Source organism: Bidens hawaiensis, unplaced genomic scaffold, assembly GCF_021521415.1.
Source record: "Bidens hawaiensis isolate Kalapana, Puna unplaced genomic scaffold, B.hawaiensis_p1.1 tig00043699_1, whole genome shotgun sequence".
NCBI classification, from domain to species: domain Eukaryota; kingdom Viridiplantae; phylum Streptophyta; class Magnoliopsida; order Asterales; family Asteraceae; genus Bidens; species Bidens hawaiensis.
This window is the reverse complement of record NW_027497759.1, coordinates 46,118-61,531: the sequence shown is the minus strand read 5'-3', so window position 1 is coordinate 61,531 and position 15,414 is coordinate 46,118. Positions and strand designations below refer to the sequence as shown.

The 15,414-nt window shown below is 36.4% G+C and overlaps 1 pseudogene; it reads left to right on the top strand.

The window, feature by feature from the left end:
* The first annotated feature begins 896 nt into the window (after positions 1 to 896).
* On the top strand, positions 897 to 2,102 carry LOC143594497 (protein ELC-like pseudogene; annotated as a pseudogene).
* Positions 2,103 to 15,414: the final 13,312 nt, after the last annotated feature.

Genomic DNA, 15,414 nt, shown 5'->3' with positions numbered 1-15,414 from the left:
AAATTTGATATGTAAAATATTCATTTTTGACCTATTTAAATCAAATCTTATCTTACTCTACTAATAAACAAAAATAATGATGATGATGTGTAATAGTCACATTAAATCATAATTTCTAATCTTTATTCTCCTTAATCCATGCTATCCATGGGTCATTGGTTGAAATCATTTTGACAATTAGGTTATAAAATAATCAACTTTCCATTCTAATATCCTAATATTTCATCTCATTCATACTAGCTACAATGGATCATGGGGCAAAACCATTTTGGCAATCGGGTTATAAAATAGTAACGAAATTAAAAGTAAAATTTTGCTTGATGATCAAGCAAGTAGAAACATGAAAAACAAGTAGAAAATATTCAAGGACAATTATTTTCTAAAGGCTGTTTTGTTTCTTCGATGTCTAGTTTTTTCTAATGAACATTATATGTTGCATTATTTAAGGAAACTATGAGACATTATCTAAATTTGTGTATATTGGATTACGATTTGAATACTTGCGACTAAAGAACAAATGTTGTATATAAAAAGATTTTATCAAATTTATAAATTTGAGATTCCAGACTTCTTAATATTTGTATAATGTGTTTCATTTCTTTTTTGCCTTCATTAATTTCAAATAGCAAACCTTATTTTTTATTATTTTACAAATCCCGTGTGATACACGGGTTCAAAACCTAGTAACAATTAATAAATAACAATTAATCACTGTCTATGACACCTAGTCATAGTTTTGAAAAATGAAAATTGGCCCGGTGCTTGAAGCTCGGTTGTTTCCCGTGGCATCAGAGATTAAAAAATAAAAACACGTTACGCATAAAGTGTATATTTCATTCAATTCAATCAAAATGTCTCCGATCAAACGTCCGTCACCGGAGTTACCATTAACCACCATGCGCTCACCATCACCAACCCCCCTCCATGAACACCTCAACTACGTCCTCTCCCACCGCAGCCTTCCGTACACCGAAGACGTCAAACACCTCATCCGTCAACACCTCCTCTCTCTAACCCAAACCCACCGCCACCACCGCCGTATTCACCCACAACGACGGCCGCCACGTCACCCTCCTCCACTCCGACGGCACCATTCCGATCACCTTCCATGACCTCACCTACAACATCCCAGTTGTTATCTGGCTGACGGAGTCTTACCCACGTCACCCGCCACTAGTTTACATCAACCCAACAAGCGATATGGTGATCAAGCGCCAACACCCGTTTGTCGATCCTTCGGGTTTGGTCTCGGTACCGTATTTGCTCAGTTGGGTTTACCCGGATTCCAATTTGGTTGATTTGGGGAAGAATTTAAGTAGTTGTTTTAGTAAAGATCCGCCTTTGTACTCGAATTTGAATGTGAATGGGTCCGGGTCGGGACGACCCGGTGTTTCGCCTCCACTGCAGCGGATGGAGGACCCGACAGAGGGTTTTAAGCGGAATGCGATTAATAAGCTGGTGGAGAATGTGCATTGTGATTTCGTACGGTTGAGGGGAGATAGGGAGGCGGAGATGGAAAGGGTGTTTGGTGTTCAGACGGTGTTAAGGGGGCGGGGGGACGAGGTTTCGATCGGGTTGAGAGAAATGAAAGGTGAGAAAGAGGGGTTGGAGCGGAAATTGCAGACGGTTTTGATGAATATTCATGTGTTGGAATGGTGGGTGAGTGAGAGTGAGAGGAAGTTGGGTGGGGATTTGTTGGATTTGGATGTTGATGACGCGTTTGTGCCGTGTGATTCGCTTTCGAAACAGTGGTTGGAGTGTGTGGCGTATGATGATGCTATAGAGGATGTTGTTTATGCGTTGGATAAGTTTGTTCAAGACGAATGTGTACCGTTGGATTTGTATTTGAAAAATGTTAGGTTGTTATCACGTCAACAGTTTTTTCACCGTGCGACTGCTGGGAAAGTTAGAGCGGTACAGATGCAAGCGCATGTTACAAGCATGGCGTCCCGGGTGCCACAGTATGCCTCGTGAACCCTGTAAAGGTAGTAGCTTGAATGATTCTTGTTTTAACTGTTACTTTTCAGGATAGTTGTTTGATTACATATGCGATCAGCAATTTTCATTTTTGTTGGCGGTTTATTGTTTGTTATGTACTTATATTGATACGTATTGATTGCAAAACACAGAAGAAAGAATCGAAAAACGTCACATGACTATGCGTTCGCTTACTTGGAAGTTAGTTGATTTGATGACACTTATTACATGTGTTGTATATAGCATGTTGAACTAGTATTATCTCACTTTTGATTGGTGCAATTATGTCGACTGGTGACTGAAAATGAAGTATTGAACGAAGTAATGGTCTTACTTGTTAGATGTGCATTAGATCATATTTCTTAATCTTATACTCTTGGTTCTAAAAAGACTTCTCAGGGCCTTGATGGAAAGTTTGAGCCGCTTTTAATCGGTGTTTCTGTCCATTTTAATATAACATCTTGTTTTTTAATGTGATTTGCAGGATTTCATGATGTGGAACGCTGTTGGCGCTTGTGATGCTGCTAGACTTTAATCCCACACGTACTCTCAACGAGCTTGTTCATGTGAGTTAAAATCTCATGAACCATTTGTAGTATTCTCATTATGGTTTACAAGAAACAACTAATGTTATTAGATATTAGAGAAAGCATTATATTATGAACTCATGTTTAGAAAGGCAAAATGAGAGTAGTTGAGGAAATCTGACATATGAGGAACTAATAGGAAATTTGACATCAAATGATTCCACAATTTTCCAATTGTCATTGTTAGTGACGCTTAGCTGGTTATTTCATGCGTAACGTATGTTAATAGGCCGGGTTTCGGTATTATGAGTCTTGATATATTTGTTTTCAATTACCTGTTGGCTGTTGCGTACCTGATTATAATATGTTAATATTATATTCAGTGTCAATGTAGGCAAATGGGTATGACATCGATTTATGATAAACGATGTTGGTATCATATCATATCATCTATTACAATACCCGTAAAAATATTGATCTCTTATACCGGTCACATGTCTGAATACTTGTCCCGTTACTTGACCTAAAAACCTACATAAGAACACACATTTTATCATGTGCAACCTAAGAATCATTAAGACCACTTTGTTAGGTTGTTATCATGCTTTCTATATTGAAACCGCAAAAGTAGTCGAATTAACTAGTATATTATGACTAAGAAGCTTGCCATAGATGTTTATCATGGGTTGAAACTAAAGCAAAAAGGTTAATTAGATAGTTGACAAACGTGAGCAAGATGGTTGAATTCTTGCCCACCGTATAATCTTCACCGGTCAACCCATCTTCCATCCAGTCGCCGATTTCCATTGGTCGTCCACTTGACAGAGCAGAATCATCTGCTTCTTATTGAACAATCGCAACTACCGCTACTGCAGTCGTTTGAACCCTCATTGCTAATCTCATTCATTAAACATTGGTTTTCCTAGAGTCGTTATCTTTAGATACCCAATGTCATATACCGTATTAGATCCCGAACATGATTATGAGTTTAGATAATAGTATTTCATATTTGATAATTTTGTGTGTTCGTCTAGGTTTCTGTCTAGTATTTAAATTTATTTGATACTCATTTACTTTTAGTTTCATTAATTAATTATTGAGAATCAATTATATTTGTAGTTAATAGTTAATAAAGGTTTAGTAACAAAACCGCAACACGTGTTTATGAGTTCGATATCTGAACTTACTTTACTGTCCTACTACAAGATTGGTATGTTTAACATAGTGTGAAGTGTCATTTAGTTTTCCCCTTTTAAAACTTAAATCGTGAATTGCTTCTATTATTAATTTGCATACTTAATTTCACATTATTTTAACGGAAAAAAGATTAATAAACGTTGAAAACCATGCTTAGGCCAATAAGGACCGTGTTTAGCAAAGCGTCGAAAATATGCAAATTGTGCAAGCGGTAAAAAAAAAAGTTGTTTCTTAGATTTTACAATTCAATGTTCGAAAATCTAAACTTGATTTATGGGTCATGCGGTTCAACATTCAAAATATGCAATTCGATTATTCGAACTCTGTTTTTGGGTTCTACAATTCTAAATTTGCATCTCTTTCTCTGCTTTCGTTAATCGATAATTTAGATTTCTTACACATTCTTTTATCTTGCAGTTATAGTGAGTATTGAATTTGCGTTAGTTGGTGGAATTAATTCACTTGTTATATTTCTAGATTTTCTTTTGTTCATTACAAATCAACATCTCATTATTATTTATGTAGGATACAAAGAGTTAATTGCAATTGATTTGGGACACAATGAACGAATAAACCATTCTATGAAATCTTTCTATCCTGTTCAAGGTTGGTCAATATTGTTAATTTGGGATACAAAGAGTTAATTGCAATTGATTTGAGCCTGGCTCATCAATATTTAAAGCATTATATTTAATCTCTTATTTAAATTGTTTTCCTAACCTAGTTAATGTAAAATAAAATGTTTACCCAAACTTTTCATTCAAGATGAAATGCTAACGGTTCGTTAAATCCGAAACAAAATCTCCACTAATTAGAGGGAATTATTTTGTTCGTGTTTGTTAAGTTTAAAACCAGAGCTTACTCCCTTCTTTATTTTTTATTACGCTTTAATGCAATTTTATTAATTATACCTTAAAAAAATTTTTAACAGCTACACACTTATCTATTGCTAGTCAGTCTACTACTACTAAATTAATCCAAGAGAAAAACTACTTTTACATCTGGTTTAAACTTAGGTTTCACTTACAGTGACAGATCTTGAACATCTAGTATGGATAAGCCAAGATTCACAAGACCAAATTTTTTTTTTCCTGCTTCTAAGTTTCGGGTTGGCAATCATGTTTGGATCGGGTCAAACAATAAAAACTTTATATTCAATCATTTAACTAAAACACCAATTTAATCATTCAACTCTAACTTGACACTCAAATACCAAATTCACATAATCAGATCTTTCAATATTTCCAAACCCTAACATACCAAATTGAAAAAAAAATACAAAATGGTGAATGCGAATTGCCAAACCCGGGCTGTGCTTGCTCCTGCTGATTGTTTCAATGAATTGATTTCACACCCACATTGGACAGGGGCAATGCACAATCAATCAATCATTTCACACCCAAAAGATTTCACCAATTCATCAGCTTGCTTCTTAGCTTCAGTTCTGACTTCTATGTCGAACCTCACAAGTCACACAACGGCCATCGTTTGACAACGGAAACTCTATTTGTTGTGTTCGGACATCAACAAAACAGTCAAATGGTAGGGTTGGATTTTGAACTTATTGTTTGTTTATTTTTTGTTATAAATTTATTTGGGTTTGGGCTTGGTTTTATGGGATTTTATTTCTTAGCCTTTTTATATCTTTATGTTTATTTCATTAAAGATTTCTAGTTCTTCGACTTTAAACAAATTTTATTTTTCAAAACAATTCAAGGTTGGTTTGGACTCAAATAATATGGATGAGCCAGGCTCAAATAATTTGACTGGGCCGGACTTAATACATAATTTTTTTGTAAAAGATTTACTACATGGCGAAAAACATGGTGGGGCCATGTTTTGGTAGAGAGATTCCCTTTTGTCACTAGACCAAATTAGTTATGTAATTTAGTTTAAACATTAAATATACATATCGTCTTTCATAAAAATACATATATTTTTTTTTAAATTCGAGCCTAGAGGGATATTGAGTCGGGGGTCGTCGACCACCCAGCCCCAGTAGGGTCGGCCCTGCTAATGTTATTCTAGGGTAACTTGACGAAAGACAAACCCAATATTATTCTAGGGTAAGGATGCCATCCAACCTTGTTGAGTTGCTGGTGGTAAACGCATTTGCCTTTGAAAGTGAACATGAGCAGATCTTCTAATGTTGTGGGTTCTAATATCAATTGAGTAGGGACATGTTTAAGTTTAAGCCTATTTTTATACAAATGTTTTTTACAAACCTAAATCATAACCAAGTAAACTTATTTAAAAGTAAAATTGTTTAAACCAACAAAATATTCTTTTTACTTAAGGCCTAAAATACTTTTCGCCTTCAACCCAAAATATTTTCAATTCTTGAAACAGTCCCTGAATTTTAGATACGTTAAGAACACGTATATGTATGAGTTTGTTAGAACCTTAAAGTCAAAACTAGTCACCCAAGTGAAAGGGGAACGTGAAACTCACTGTTTGCAAAGAATTCCAAAAACAAGTCACCCAAGTGATGCGCGTCACAGAAAACTCTCACTAGCGTTCTAAAACAACAAGGAGATTTTCTTAGTGTCGGAACTAATATCGAGTCTCTAGACTCGGCACATAATACCTATGCACAAGATACGTTTCGTGTTTCGTTTGCGAATTGTGTGTGTCTCAACAAGCACATTAGTGATACGTTACGTGTGTGAACAACTATTTACGTGTCAAGTGTTAATGGTGTACATTACTAGCAATTATTTCCCACAAGGGCAATTTGGTCAAAACATAACAATTATCTAGCAATTAGCACGTTTCATGTATTTTCACAATTTCAGCAGCTAATTTTATCAAGACAGAATTTCTACTTGAAAGATTATTCTATTCAACAGATCATAGCATCTCAATTAATTCACCAAAAATCGTCACAAAAGCATACATGAGTTAGGTTTCCAGAACATATTTTATTGTATTTTTATTCCACATAGATTACTCACAATGATCAAAACATTACAACAAACTCACAGCAGTCAGATTCATGCGCAACAGAATGTTATTTGTTATTCCTGTTAAATGAAAAATCCAATTAATGCAAGACCAATTGGGTTAGGTTCTTAACTCAACGAGTTAACTTCCAGAAGTGGAACCAAATCATTTGGTCTTGTAGTTCATGAGATATGATCATTACAAAACAACCTAACAGCAGGTCTCACAATTCAGATTTGCACTTCAGTTTTGTAAAATAATAAAAGTTAACCTTTTCTCATCCAAAAATTACAAACTTGAACTTTATTGAAACTAGACTCATCATAGTACCATGTAGTGTTAACAACTTCTACCAATTTCCAAATTAACATTTAGTTATAGTTGTCTAAACATAACTTACAATCTGTCCAGTACCAGTTTTGACCTTTAATCACATTTAAATCGTTTGACCAACCAAAACACCTCCAAATTAGGCGTGGTTGGACTTTCTGAAAACTAGACTCAGAGTAATACCTTGTAGACTCATAAATAGCTCAGTTTGATTTTATATTCAACAAGTTACATGTCGTTCAAGTTTAACTATCTCTGCTGTCAAAACTCAGCAAACACAAACAATCATCTACCATGCATCCTAAGCATACGACATATCTCTAAACATGTAATAAACATAATTAATCACAAAAATCAGTAGTAACCCTCTAGGGTTTACAAACAATCAATGATTCAACAATCTTTTACCGTTCAAAATCACATATGATCATCAATATCAATAACCAACACGTAATCAATCATCATCTAGCATAAATCAACCCTAGTTCATCTTATTCATCAATTTTCGTGACCTAGGGTTTTAGATTAACCCATTCAAGATCAAAATTAAACATGTAAAATACATAGGATAGTTGTTTATACCTTCCTAGCACCTTAATCTTCAACCAAACTTGAAAAATCTTGTGTGTATGTGTGTGTATGATTGACGGCAGCAAAGGGAGCCAAGGGGGAGGGGGGGCCGATCGGTGTGAGGGAGGGAGAAAGAGAGTTAGGGTTTTGTTTATTATTAATAATAACATGTTACACATAGGTCCCTCAACTTTTAAGTATTACTTTTCTAGCCTAAAGTAACTTGTTTGCATCTTGAGTTAGTGTTTTAAATGATATTATCAAATAACACATAAGCCTAACACATAATTATCACATAATTATTGTTTGGTTGTTTTTTGTTTATTCACCAACGGTTTGCGTCAACTCGTTTGTGTTTCGGTGCAATTCCGAAAGACTACACATGTAGTAATTGTCAAGCGTCATTTAAACCCTAGTTTAAATGTAATGAGATATGCGTTATAGATCAAGTGATCTTAAGTTTGAATTGACGGAGTTTGGATTAACGGAGTTAACCTGAAATTGACGAGTGTCACATCATTCCCATGTTGAAAGAATTTTCGTCCCGAAAATTTGAGTCAAGTCGCGATGAGTGTCTGAAAAAGTAAGAAAAATTTTCAGTTTGTCATATCATCCCCTAGTAGAAAGAAATTTTGTCCCGAAATTTAATTCATACCTCTGGTGATATCTGACGGTTCGACGGGTTTCGCGGTTTTTGGTGCTTGGTCAACCCTTCAAAAAGGTGAGGATACTTTTTCATCATTTGATCCTCGCGTTCCCACGTGAACTCCGGTCCACGTCTCGAGTTCCAACGAACCTTAACGATTGGAATTTTGCTGTGCTTGAGTGTTTTGGTTTCCCAATCCAAAACTTCGACTGGTTCTTCGATGAAGCGTAGCTGTTCATCAACTTTCAATTCGTCCAAAGGGACTGCTTGGGTTTCATCGGATAGGCATTTCTTCAAATTGGATACATGGAACACATTGTGTACACTACTGAGTTCCGTTGGTAGGTCCAGTCGGTACGCCACCGAACCAATGCGCTCAGTTATCCGGTAAGGACCAACGTATCGTGGATTGAGTTTGTTTCGCTTCCCGAAGCGAACCACACCTTTCCAAGGTGAGACTTTGAGTAAAACTTGGTCGTTCACTTGAAATTCAAGAGGCTTTCGGCGCTTGTCTGCGTAACTCTTTTGGCGATCTCGTGCTGCTGCCATGCGGTTTCAGATTTGAACAATATTTTCAGAGGTTTCAAGTACTAGTTCTGGACCAGTGATTTGGCTATGACCCACCTCTGCCCAGCAGAGAGGTGATCGACACTTCCGTCCGTACAACGCTTCAAACGGCGCTGCCTTAATGCTTGCGTGGTAGCTGTTATTATACGAAAACTCTACCAAAGGCAAGTGAGGTTCCCAACTCTTTCCGAAATCCAACACGCATGCACGCAACATGTCCTCCAAGGTCTGAATGGTGCGCTCACTTTGTCCATCCTTCTGAGGATGGTATGCTGTGCCCATATCAAGGCGGGTGCCTAGTGCGCTTTGTAGTGGCTTCCAAAAGTGTGAAGTGAAACGGGAATCTCGATCAGATATGATTGAGACAGGCACTCCGTGTCTAGACACTACTTCTTTCATGTAGATGCGAATCAGTCTTTCCATTTTGTCCGATTCTTTGATTGCTAAGAAGTGTGCAGACTTAGTCAACCGGTCAACGATCACCCAGATGGTATCGCATCCCGTCGGTGTTTTGGGTAATCCCGTGATAAAATCCATTGAAATGTGTTCCCATTTCCACGTTGGAAGTTCTGGTTGCTGTAGTAGACCAGATGGTTTCTGATATTCTATTTTGACTCTTGTACAAGTCAAGCATTTGCTCACGTAGGTGGCAATGTCGGCTTTCATGTTTGGCCACCAGTATAGTGCCTTTAGGTCATGGTACATTTTATCCGAGCCAGGGTGGATGGAATATCGGGACTTGTGTGCTTCGTCCATCACCAGAGTTCTCAACTCTCTGTATCGAGGGACCCAAATCCGGTTTTTGAAATATCGGACTCCGTCCGATTTGGTTTCAAGTTGCTTATTCAAGCCCCGCATGAGTTCTGATGGGAGATTATCATCTTTCAAGGCTTCGAGTTGCGCATCGCGAATCTGATCGGGTAAGTTGGCGTGAATCGTGAGTTGTAATGCTCGCACTCGCCTAGGTTTATCGGTTTCTTTTCTGCTGAGAGCGTCGGCCACTACATTGGCCTTGCCAGGGTGGTACTTGATGGCACAATCATAATCCTTAAGCAGCTCGACCCAACGACACTGTCGCATGTTCAGCTCCTTCTGATCGTAGATATGTTGGAGACTCTTGTGGTCGGTGTAAATGGTAAACTTGGTACCGTACAAGTAATGCCTTCATATCTTAAGAGCAAACACCACAGCTCCGAGTTCCAAGTCATGGGTCGTGTAATTCTTCTCGTGAATCCGTAGTTGCCGAGAGGCATAGGCTATAACTTTCTCGGATTGCATCAGCACACAACCGAGACCTTGTATCGATGCGTCACAATGCACCTCAAAATTCTCCGTTCCCTCGGGAAGGGCTAGAATAGGGGCGCTACAGAGTTTGGTTTTCAATAGTTGGAAAGCGGATTCTTGAGCTTCTCCCCAATTGTACTTAGTTCCCTTGTGAGTCAAAGCGGCCAGGGGTTGAGCAATCTTTGAAAATCCCTCGATAAAACGCCGGTAGTAGCCGGCCAGTCCTAGGAATTGTCGCACCTTGGTCGGAGTCTTAGGTGCTTCCCAGTTTTTGATGGCCTCTACTTTACCGGGATCGACATGGGTACCATTCTCATTGATCACATGTCCTAAAAAGTGAACATCGCAAAGCCAAAATTCGCATTTCGAGAGTTTAGCGTACAGTTGTTCCTTCTTCAGTAATTCCAGAATTAACCTCAAGTGTTCTTCATGGTCAGTCTTGTCCTTGGAGTAGACAAGGATATCATCAATAAAAACAATCACAAACTTGTCGAGGTACGCCTTGCATACTCGATTCATGAGATCCATAAAAACGGCTGGTGCGTTGGTTAAGCCAAAAGGCATAACCGATGACCATACCGAGTTCTGAAAACCGTCTTTGAAATATCTTCTTCGCGCACTCTTAATTGATGGTAACCAGATCTCAGATCGATCTTCGAGTAGTAACTCGATCCTTGCAGGTGGTCAAACAGATCATCAATTCGGGGTAAGGGATAACGGTTCTTGATCGTCACCTTGTTCAGCTCTCGGTAGTCGATGCACATGCGGAAAGTCCCGTCATTCTTTCGGACAAATAAGACAGGGGCTCCCCATGGTGATGAGCTAGGTCGGATAAAACCTTTATCCAACAAATCTTGCAATTGAGTGGACAGCTCCTGAAGCTCCGCCGGTGCGAGCCGATACGGGGCTCGGGCTATGGGTGCTGCACCGGGGGTCAATTCGATTTGGAACTCGACTTGTCGAATAGGTGGGAGTCCAGGCAAATCCTCCGGGAAGACTTCCGGAAAATCTCGCACAATTGGTATGTCTTCGATTTGCTTCTCCTCCGCGGGTTTCTCGACGATATGGGCTAAAATTGCCGGATGACCCTTTCGTAGATATTTCTGCGCCTTCATGAGGGTGATGACGCTGGTGGTCATGCCGCTTTTCTCGCCCTGGATCGAAATGATCTCGCCGGAAGGGGTAGTGATGTGGACTATCTTGTCGTGACATATAATCTCCGCTCGGTTCTCGGATAGCCAGTCCATGCCGACAACGACATCGAAACTACCAAGCGTAAAAGGTATAAGGTCGATATCAAAAGTATGACCCGACAGTTTCAACTTACATCCCGCAAGTACATGAGTTGTTTCTATAGACTTACCGTCAGCTAATTCAACAGGAAACTTAGCATCTAACGGGGTTGGAGTTAAGTCTAAGAGTTTACTAAAGGCTTTCGACACAAAACTCCTATCAGCTCCAGTGTCAAACAAAACAGAAGCAAAACAGTCGTTCACAGGAAACTTACCGGTCACCACATACGGGTCGCTGCGGGCTTGGCCCGACCCAATGACGAAAGCTCTACCTTTACCATTGCTCCCAACACTGCTGCTGCCTCCATTGTTCTCATTCTGCTTTAGCTTGGGGCAATCCTTCCTGAGATGACCCTCTTGACCACACTCGAAACACCCTTTAATAATAATATGTTACACATAGGTCCCTCAACTTTTAAGTATTACTTTTCTAGCCTAAAGTAACTTGTTTGCATCTTGAGTTAGTGTTTTAAATGATATTATCAAATAACACATAAGCCTAACACATAATTATCACATAATTATTGTTTGGTTGTTTTTCGTTTATTCACCAATGGTTTGCGTTAACTCGTTTGCGTTTCGGTGCAATTCCGAAAGACTACACATGTAGTAATTGTCAAGCGTCATTTAAACCCTAGTTTAAATGTAATGAGATATGCGTTATAGATCAAGTGATCTTAAGTTTGAATTGACGGAGTTTGGATTAAAGGAGTTAACCTAAAATTGACGAGTGTCACAGTATGTTAGAGTGGGTTCAGGACAGAATATCGGGCTGATCAAACACGTAGGAAAAGTTTAATTTACAGATTAAGATAATCAAGACAATGGTCACGATCCGTATAAAATTTCTTTAATAATAGTAATGTTATGGGTCATTTTATCTCAAGAGTGATCCTGATAAGTATTCCGATAACTGGAATTCCTGGTGAGCTCCAGGATTCTGAACTAACCGACTATAAGTTGCATTTATTTTTGCTTGCAGGCTACTCAAATGTGTAACAGCTTATACCGACTGAGATGACTAATTCTAGCCTGAATTTTGAAGAACCAGGTGAAGCTCACATGGGAAGAAGAATAAGTCCACCTAACAATCACAAGAGCTAGGGTTTTCAAATTTTTAGGACTTTTAGTTATTTTTATTTTCTATATAAAGGGGCTTGATGAAACGATATATGACACATTCTGATCACTCACAACACTCACTAATGTATTCTAGCCGTCGTTTTCATCAACGTTCTCTAGCTGTAACTCTTGTTCGTCATTAACAAATTGAGGCATGAGATAATTTCCCATCCCGAGGTTTTTTCCGAGGATCCTTACCAGGATCTAAGGCTTTTGTTCGCTATATCGCTTGTCAACCTTTTACTTTTACCGCACTAACTTACTGTATTGTTGAAGAACACATTACCTTACTTAACGAATTTGTTTATATATTTGCTTTGGTAATTTTTTTTACTAAAACAAGTAATAAAAAAATAATAATAGAAACTAATGTCACATGAATACATCTTTACGTCTAATCAAATAATAAATTGTGCGTTGAATTATAGGCAGCAATGTAGCATTTTGGATCTTTGTTTATTATCAAGACATTCATTGGATTAGATTAGTCAAAGAAAACAATCTTTGAACAAAAATATGAAGATAATTTAATTTGGACAAATCACGTCATAATTTAATATAATATTTCTTTTATTATGAAGATAATATTATTGTATAATATAATATGAAGATAATTTTATTGTATCAAATGGTTTTAACTATACTTTTAGTAAAGTTACTTACACTATTTTCAATAAGATGGTTTAATTTAACTAATAATGTTTATATTCGCGTAAGCTAATGTTTTTTCTTTGATTAGGTTAGGTTTGACTTTCGACCAGTCTCCTATTTTGACTTTTAGGATGTTTGCATTAGAAGTTTCTAAAATCGAATCTTTTTCTAAATCTCAAATACGACATCGAACTGTTTCATATTTTGCTATGATTTCATGTGTAATTTGGTTGGGTCATCCACTAACCGGTGAAGTGTCAACTTGTCAATTGTAACTATATATTCGATGATTTTTTAAAAGTATATATAATGTGAATACTAATTAACTATTTTGATTTTATATATAACTTGGATGTATTCTTTTCGGAACCAATAAAATGTTGAGAAAGGCGAGAATCGTTGAACCACATAATCGACTTGTACATAGCGCATTGAAGATAATCCAGGTAGTAGAGAAAAAAGTGTGATAGTTACGTAACCGTTTTATGCATACATTCAAAGCATCACGTACAAGTGTATAATGCGGTTCTCACAGTTCTCGACATATTATTGATTACGTAACCGTCTTAACTTTTGTTTTCAATTATTGTTAGTATTGTTGTTGTTGTTGTTGTTGTTATTATTATTAGAAAATTGAATTTTAATTATCCTAACAACGACTGTATTGGGCGATAATAATCCATACTTACACTTTGACCAATGATAATCATAATTTTCACCTTTGTTGTCAAAAAGCAATCCCAAAGCATAATCTCGATAGGAAAAGTGTGTTTGTTTATCGATCTTGATATCAACCAGCAAAGAATCTTTAAACTAGTGGTATCAAGGTGTCAGAAATAATACTTTGTTTTCTTAAGTGGTGAACACACATTCAAATCTCATACACACGACAGATAAATAAATAAAAATTCATTAAAACAAATAAAAAAGGTAAACCTTCTTAGCCCCTCCTTTTACTCCCACATAAATAAAACATATTGAAATGTGACAAGATAAAAAATATAATTACTTATTTTCAAAACATAAGATAATCAAACATCTAGGGATGTAACTAAATTGGTTTCGATAACGAAGGATTTGAGAATGACCCGACTTTTATTAAAATGAACATGATTTATACAAAAAAAAAAGTAAAAATAAAAATTATTAATATATTGTTGGATACGGTTTAATTGAGATTAGAGTCACCTCTTACGTACCAGCGTGTGACGTCTTAAAGTTGTCATGAATTCACATATTTAAAAACTAATTAAACAAAATAATATACCACACTTTCTTGTAGAACAAGATTAAGGTGTCAAATGTTTAAGCATGCAAACGTGTTGAAATTTTGGATTTGGTTGCTCACATTAATTACCTATACAAGTTGGTGTACCAACCACCTAAACATAAAACACAGATGAAGCTTCTTTACGTACATATTGAATTGTGGATTGATATAAACTATAGCACACACCTGTTGATTCCATCTTCATCCACATATATCTCTGTCTATATTAATAGAATAGACGTTGATCGATACCATTCATCCAAAAAGTTATAAACTTTGAAAATACAAAAGATTTAATAATATAATATAAAAATCTTAGTCTTATCTATAAGACTACAAAATTTTTAGTATGTTTATAATATAAGATTTAAACTATTTATGTTATGTTAAAACTGTGAAAACCGAAAAGCACATATAACTACATGTGCCTATTGCATTGATTATTTTGTGAGATAGTGCATAGGTGGTTATGTAACTAACTTGTGTAGTACATGAAAAACAAAAAGTAAACTATATTATGCAATTCTTAGAGTTTATAACATTCTTTTTTATTTTTTTCTGATTTAAACACTCATATATATAGAGAGAGAAATGAATATGAAGTTGTCACACATAAAAGGTTATATAGAAAACTCTCAAAAAATACGTTGTTTTACTTAAATAACATCGATCTATGTTATATACAAAACTCTCTAAAAGTGTGTCGTCTTACTTATGTAACACCAAAGATGTAGATTTAATTATTTTGCTCATCCTCTCCTAAATTCACTCCGCTCTGAATTGGTTTTACCTTTTCAATTTTCAATGATTTTCTATGCGTGTTTGAATCATTCAATTGAATTTTTGCCTACTATTTCAAACAATCATTATTCATATTAGCGTCATTAAAAAATAAAATATTCATATTAGCAATCAAAAATCAATATTTGTATATAGAAAAATGAGATGAAATTAAAGAAAGATTATGAAGAGAAATAACTCGAAATCTTTTGTTAATTTACACTTTCAGTTAAAACGCTATATATATTTTGCTATTGT